Raw genomic sequence first — 8,524 nt, forward strand, 5'->3', positions numbered from 1 at the left:
TCTCAAAAGGCTCCCATTTTCCATCATAAAAAAACCTTTTATTTTCAAAATTCTTTTACTTTTAAAATCTCTAACAATCTAGCCTTACATGCTCCTCCCACCAAACATGTGAAGGTATATTATCATTTTGTTTCTGATATGGTTGCTCATCGGATGCTAGTTGTTTGACTCCTAATGTACTCACCAAACCACCAAGCTCAGCTTGTTTTCGACTTCTTCGAGACAAGCTCAAAGTGATCCACCGACCATCTCACTTGGGAGTGTGTGTTGAAGAAACATCCTCACTACATAAGACATCTTAGGAGAAAACTTCAATAATCTCATTCGACATTATAAGATAGAAAATTGTAGAGAACAAAAAATCAGATCACAAAGCTTTGATGCAACATATAGAAAACAAGATCAAAGCAACAATAAGCAAAACCCGCAAAAACACAAAAACCACAAAAAGGAGAGAAATTTTCTCTCTTGAATACAATTTTCAAAGCTAGGGTACGGTACACCACTCTTTGTACGTTTTCACTCTCTTAATTTGCCTATTTATAAACAATAACTTATATACCAAATTTAGTCAAACTTGGTAATCCAACTCCTACTCCAACTACACCTCCAAAATCCTATTCTAAACCAACCACAAAACAGCCATATGTTAGCTACCACACTCCTAAACAGACTAGTATTCTTTTAGAAACTGCTAATTAAACTACAAGTCCTACAACTATTAAAATTCCTAGTTTGACTCTTAACTCCAAACGAAAAATAGAAACTAATTCTAACTTCAAGTCCTAGCTTAACTAGGATTCATCTTTGTCGGTTCCACATCCCCCGTGTGGGCCCACACCACGTTGCGTCCGCACCAGCTCGTCCTCTCCGGCACAATGGAGAGTCAGCATTGACTCTCAACAATAACCATATCACTTGGGATAGGGGTTGTGTTTTGTATTCATTTGGGTTGCCTTCTCTGCAAACCCATATCTTAGTCATCCTTATAATAAGAATTTTAACAATGTAGAGATATGAAAATCCTCGTATTACTTGATGGGGAAGAGATCTGAAAACACATATCCTTCAGGTTGCATCACTCATCATGCACTTAGCTAAATAAAATCTGCATAATAAGTTATTGTTTCTTATTATTTAAGGAAAACAGATAGCCCGCAAAGAATTGCATTTTATCTACAATATGCAGCTTTAGAATGTGTTCGCGTATATGATTTTAAAAGTGTGTATTCCATTGTAGGCTATAGGTTTACTATTACTAAATTTGGCGTCTTTAATAATTTAAATTAGTTTTTTAATCAAAATGGTCTTTACCAGCACTCAAAATCAATGTTAGAACAATTTTTAAAAATCTTTACTAGCACTCAAAACCAAGAACAGCAGGAAAACCCATCTTTCTTGTGGTGACTTATTTTCTGTCTTGCGAGCACAACAATCCCACGATGGAAGATGAGAAAGCGTCGGCGATTACCTTAACAGCAACGTTTGATTTTTATTTATAACGACGTTCATAAACGCCGGTATAAATGGTATCACCGACGTTTTTCAATAAACGTCGGTATATACATTTAGGCACGGTAGCATCAGTGACGTTCACTAAAAGTGTCGGTGTAAGTTACACCGACATTCATTGGTATATACACCGACGGTCATGACCGTCGGTGAATGTCCCTTTTCTTGCATTGGGATGATTGCTTTACTCTCATATGTATAGTGCATACACCACTATACACTACTTTTCCGTCATGTAAATGGCACTAAATTATTCCCTTTTAGTGTATACACAATACTATGTCCCTTGCTTCTAGTGTATTCGGAGTAGTACTATATTATCTGCTTCCAGTGTATAAATACCATTATAAAATAATGTACATACACGAACTTCCCAATGCAATAGTATATTTTCATATATGTTTTTATTGAAGGATCAAGACAATACAAGATATTCATTTAAGGGAAGTGATATATTCTTTGCCACCCATTTTCACTCGGGACAGACCCCTCTAGTGTATTCATGATGCCTCTTTTACACTAAAGGGGTTGTCCCAAGTAAATAAAGGGAAGAATATATCATTTACCTTTATTGAAATTGCAGGGTTAGTGAGTATATTCTACCAAGAGTTGAGTTGAGGTATCCTTAAGGCAATTCTCAACATAACATTTTCATTGTTAATGTTGCCTTAGAAACAGTAAAGGGTAGCTTATCAGCCTATAAGACTTTTCTACTGTATTATTTAACACAACAGTAATATCTATCTATGAATTTCAAACAATATGAAGTAAATATCTATATAAGGTATGAGATCATTATTTGATATATTTCAGTTCATCTAATCTTTAAATGTTAAGAAATTTACTTTGATAATTCTAGCAGAGTTCTTGCATTAGGATTGTACTTTCGTTGGGAGTTTCGAAAAATTAAAATCTCTCAAATGCGTCTTCTTCTTTATTTCCACGTCAGAGTCGGTATTTGTCCTAGCAATTCTAGCTCTTCTCTCCATAACTTTCTTTTGCGGACCTATTTCCAGCTTGTCAGCCCAGTACATACCTGAAATCGAACAATGTCCCATTTGGGGAGAAGGCTACTTTGGTTTGTTCCCCTCGAAAAAGATATTAGTCAATTAGAATAAAACATACTGAAACTTGAAATTAAAAGTAGCTTTGAGGGAAACAAACCAAGGACTAATGGCATTCACTTAAAGAAATAAGCAGCAAGGTAACTAAATCTAAAAGCATCCTTCGCAACAATTGGGTTATTCTATGTAAGATTCTAACTCAAAGTTTGAGATTAATTAATTGTTAAGAACAAACCCAATAATAAAAAGGATCCACCAATGATAGTAGAAACTTCAGGATTGACTTTTCCATAACTAGCACACTTTATAATCTCTACATGCTCACCATTGCTATCTATCTATATAATCTCTGCATACTCATCATTGTTATTCATCTCTGTAATCAGTGCATATTCATCATTGCTATTCATATTTGTAATCTCTGCATCTTTATCATTGCTACTCATCTTTATAATCTCTCCATGTTCATCATTGCTATTCATCCTTGTAATCTCTGCATGCTCATCATTGATTTTCATCTGCTTGCAGATCAAGAATACAGCATGAAAAGATCGATCAAGTCAGCCCTACAGTCTCTACAATAGGGAAAGTCATGGTGACCGAGCAGAGATTAGAAAGAGCGCTAATTATGGAAAAGTCAGCCCTACAATGTCTACTGTCGGTGAATCCTTTTTTTTCTATTGGGTTTGTTCTCAACCGTTAATTAATCTCAAGCTCCGAGATGGAATGTAGATCTTAGTATCTTACATAGACTAACTCCATTCTTGTTAAGGATGCTTTTAGATGAATGGCATTACTCATTTGCTTGTCTGTCTCATAGCTGCTTTAATTTCATGTTCCTGTATGTTTTATTATAAATAGTTTATGTCTTTTTCGTGGAGACTAAATCAGAGTAACCTTCTGCTCAAATGGGTAATTGTTTGATTTCAGTTGAGTGTTGGGCTGGGGAGCTGGAAAAAGATCCGTAGAACGAAAGTTGCGGAGAGAAGAGCTGGAATTGATGGGACAAATACCGACACCGACGTGGAAATTAATAAGACGACGCATTTACGAGATTCGAAGTTTTCGAAACTCATGATGAAAGTACAATTTGAATCTAAGAACTCCCCTGGAATTATCAAAGTACAACCCAAAGTCTAAAGAATAAATGAAGTGAAATAAATTAAATAATGATCCCGTACCTTTATAGATATTTATATCATTTTGTTTGAAATTCGTAGATAGATAATATTATTGAATGTTGAATAATGCAGTACTAAAGTATCATCGGTTGACATGTTAATCTCCATTGTTCTTAAGGCAATATTAACGATGAAAATGTTATTTTGATAGTTACCATCGGGATATCTCACCTAAACTTTTGGTAGGTTACAATCGCTAACCCTGCAATTTCAATGAAGGGAAATGATATATTCACCCCTTTATTTACTTGGGACAGCCAGCCCCCTTTAGTGTGAAAGAGGAGTCATAAATAAACTAGAGGAGGTTGTCCAGAGTGAAAAAAGGGGGCAACTATTTTGATAATTTAATAAAAACATGTAAGAAAATATACTATTGTATTGGAACGTTAGTATATGTACAGTATTTTATAATGTTATGTATAAATTGGAAGCAGATAATATGATACTCAGAATACAGTGGAAACAGTGAATCTGTGCTAAAAGGGATAATTTAGTGCTCTGTACACAATGAAAACAAAAACTCAGTATTTTGTACGTCAAAATTGAAGATATTGCGGATTGTATGTGCCTAAATATAGTATATATTCAAAGTGAATACTGGGGTATGCAAGAGTAATGTATAGTAGTGTATGCACTATACATATGAGAGTAAAGCGGTCATCCTTTCTCATCTTCCATTGTGGGATTGTTGTGCTCGTAACTCTCGTAAGACAAAAAATAATTCATTATAAGAAAGATGAGTTTTACTGGTGGTCTTGGTTTTGAGCATGGTTTTGAATTTCGACTGAAATCCGAAATTTCAAAATTTCAGTCAAAAATTTAAGGAATATCACCAAAAATATGGATTTTATTCATTATTTAATATTTTCCAGAAATTCCAGCCAAAATTTTGTTCGAGATAAAATATTACTTTGTTTCATTTCATTGGATTTCGTCCGAAATTTCTGTTTTGGTGAGGACTGAAATGCATTCCGAAACAGAAATTTGACACATTGGTTTTGAGTGCTGGTAAAAAAAATTTAAAATTATTTTAACACTGGTTTTGAGTGTTGGTAAAGACCTTTTTTATTAAAAAAAACTAAGGTCGCGTTCGGCAACTATTCTTTCACAGGATTTTCCCTTTTTTAGGGGTAGAGAATGGGGAAAACCAAAAAAATCTCGGTAATCTCGTTCGGGCGTGTGACCTGCAACGGCCCGTTTCTGAAACTTCACATACCTTTTCGACTAAAAAATAGGATACTTCAAAGCAATAAATATCTGCTTCTAAAGATTCTCATCACTCCACTTCTCTCCTGTTTAATCGGGTGAGAATGAGAAACCTTGCCGAACGCTAACTAATTTAAATTATTAAAAACCCCAAATTTAGGAATAGTAAACATATAACTCGCAATGGATTACACGCTATTAAAATCATCTACACCAACACTCCAAAGTTGCATATCGTAGATAAATTGCAATTCATGGCGGGCTATCTGTCTTCCTTAAATAATAAGAAACAAGAACGCATTATGCAGATGTTGTTTAGCTAAGCGCATGACTAGTGATGCAACCTGAAGGATATGTGTTTTCAGATCTCTTCCCCATCAAGTAATACGAGAATTTTTAGATCTCTTCTCTTAGTTGTTACAATACTTATGATAAGGATGACTAAGCTTAAGCAAAGATTACAAAAATATGAGATATGGGTGTTTGCAAAGAAGCAACCCATATGAATACGGAAACAACCACTATCCCAAGTGATGTGGTTACATCCTACAATGCCGAATGAGATTATTAAATTTTGGTAGTGCAAAATGGTGTGTTACACTTTTGGAGTCCAAAACAACAAATGGGTATGAAATCATGTGATGTAAAGTGGCGGGAGTGGGTTCTCTTTCTCTTTTGATAAAACGGGTTTGGAAACAAAGCCTTGAGCTTCCGATACGTGGGAAGTTTTTAAAGGTGAATGCAATGAAATATTTTAGAGCTAAGTTTGACTTGTTTTAATAGCTTGAAATTAGCTATCAGAGAGACAGAGAGAGAGAGAGAGAGATAGATGAGTCAAAATGGTTGCCTTTCACTGCTGCTGATAAAATGAATTGAAACATAAGCATTTCCAAAGGGGCTATCTTCGGAGTGAAAGAAATGGAGAATTTAAAAGCGATATTAGTATTTGAAATGAAGATGCAGGGCACAATGATAATACGAGAAATATAATAGCCGGGCAATAAAGTACAATGATTAACACCGGTTTGGAAAAAAAAAAGATTATACAATTAAGGAAATGAGTTTGTGTGAAAGAAAAAAAATCGGGTTTGATTAAAAGATGAATTGATAATTTCAAAATCTATAGTATCTGCAATTGTAGAGTGAGATAAATGAAATCTTGAGCATAAGAATAGGGGGGTCAACGGATCCACTTCGGGTTGGATCCACCTATGTCACATGTCACAGTTACGATCCATTCAAATTCCTTATCGGTCGGGTTGGACTTGGATTGTTCTTCGGATCCTACTTTCCACGTCATGATCACGATCCATTTTAATTCGGACCGTCCATCGGAGTGTCCTATTATGTCCCACTAAGCTAAGTAAACAATTAATTTTTTTTTAAAAGAGATAGAAGGGCAGTCCACTATTAGTGTGTCTCTATGCATTTTCTTCAACTAAATTAAAATTTTATCTATGTATATAATAATGCTTGTAAACAATAAAACAAATTAAAATTACATACGCAAATATAATGTATAACTATTATCAAAGAATATGATGCATAAAGAACAAAACCCCTCTCTCTTTTCTTTCGTGAAAGTATGAAATGAAACGACTGAAATGAGTGAAATCGCATTCCCATCTGATTCATTAAGTGATAAGAGAGGTTTTGACCAGAATACCCTTAATAGAACGGTTAGCATTTACAAAATTTGAAGCGCAAGAGAAGGGCGAAGGTTTTTGTTGGCCTTTGGCGACGGAGAGAAGTTGTATGGATGAGGAATGTCTGAAGACTTTAAGATGGTCCCGTGATGAGGAATGTGAGAGGGAGAGCTTGCCATTGAGATTCTCGTGTGGGAATGTTGTGTCTTTAGGTGGCTCTTGGTGAGCCTATTTATAGTGAAAGGGAAGCGTAAGAGAGCCGTTAAGGCGAATCCATCAAGAGATTTTTATGTTGTTTTTTTTATGGAAAATCAAGCTGTAAAGATATGATTTGATTGAGATTTCTTAAGAGATGACAAATGTAGGGCGGGATTCGGGGAATTCGATGAGATTCGGCCATCTGTGGAAGGATTTTGAGGGAAGAAATCGGATCTTGGAGATTTTGAGGGAAGAATTCAAATGGAAAGAAGAAAACTTGTTTTAGAACTCAATGGGATGTATTCATAAATTTGAAGAGATTCAAGGGTGTTCTCATGCTTAAATGGAGCGTGGCAAAGGTTGGATGGTGGCTGATAGTTGCATAATCTTCTTCAGCCATGAAGATGTTGGTGGCAGTATGAGAATGTTTAGAAAGCATACGATTGATGACAATTAGTCATCATTTTCATAACCGGCGATTATGAAACAACATTGAGAGTTGAGAGCAAATGGGTTTCCTCAGCAAATGAGAACAGAAGAAAGAAGAAGAAGAAAGCTGACATAGAAACAACCATGGAAGACGTAACAAGTACCTAAGATGTATAAAAGCAAAATGGAAAATTTGGTCATACGACACACCCACAGACTATGATATGATTTGAACGTGCCACCCACCTGACATTGGGAATTTCAAATGTAATTAATTTATCATTTGCCTTAGAATAATAACTTGTCAATGACTAAAAATAAGTATTTAATTTAGACTTTTCATAAAACTAAGAATTTTTAACTCTTTTTTACCAAGCAATTTCTAACGAACCTGGCAAGTGGTCTCATTACATTCAATTACAAGGACTAGTAGCTCTTTTGCATGAGATTTTATGTGGTGTATGGGCATAATTTCCATAATTTTTCAAAAAGCACAAGGGGCCCCACTTCATTGGATGATCCAAACCATTCATTTGTTGGGCTACAATGTCAAGAGGTTGTACCTCAAAAATTTCATAGGGCGGTCCTAACCCTCGGATCCGTCGAGATACTACAAAGTATGGGAACCTCTACACATTGGAAGCTTAGGATCATCCACGGAGATGATTTACAAGGTACAACCTATTTATGTTGTGGCACAACAAATCTATCTATCTATCTAATCTATTATTATATGGCTAGATGGGGGTTTCACTGTTCACATTGACGTGGACAGCCTCTTCATCTAGCTTACGATCCTACGAGGCACCTTCTTTCAAAAACGCATACAACTCAACTCAACTAAGCCTTTGTCCCAGACTAGTTGGGGCCGGATCTTTAAAAAATGCGTAAAAATTAAAATTTATGGGATTGTTCCCTTCTTTCTCTCCCTCCCTCTCTAAGACATGCCCCTAACATATAGGATTCAGAATATCAGCAAAAAATCTTCGAATCGCAAAACTTCCGTCATCTTCTACCCATCCATTCTTCTCCTAACTTTCACAGCCAAATTCATCTCTAATCTCTTAAATAGGTTGTCTGTTTATTTTTTAGAAGAGGAACAAAAAGAAATGGTGAATGTGCGGGACAATAAGCCAAAAGGAAGTTAAATGGATCCACCCAATCTGTTTTGATGGGGTGGGCTCCATCATTTCCACCCAAACCCATGCATGCATAGGGCTCACTATTTAACACTTCATGTTTCGATGGGTGCACTGGGTCACCATTTTACACTAAGGGTTGGGTGCCA

Source organism: Tasmannia lanceolata, unplaced genomic scaffold (assembly GCF_043159265.1).
Source record: "Tasmannia lanceolata isolate RefF3 unplaced genomic scaffold, GAP_Taslan_0.1 ptg000013l, whole genome shotgun sequence".
Classification (NCBI taxonomy): Eukaryota; Viridiplantae; Streptophyta; class Magnoliopsida; order Canellales; family Winteraceae; genus Tasmannia; species Tasmannia lanceolata.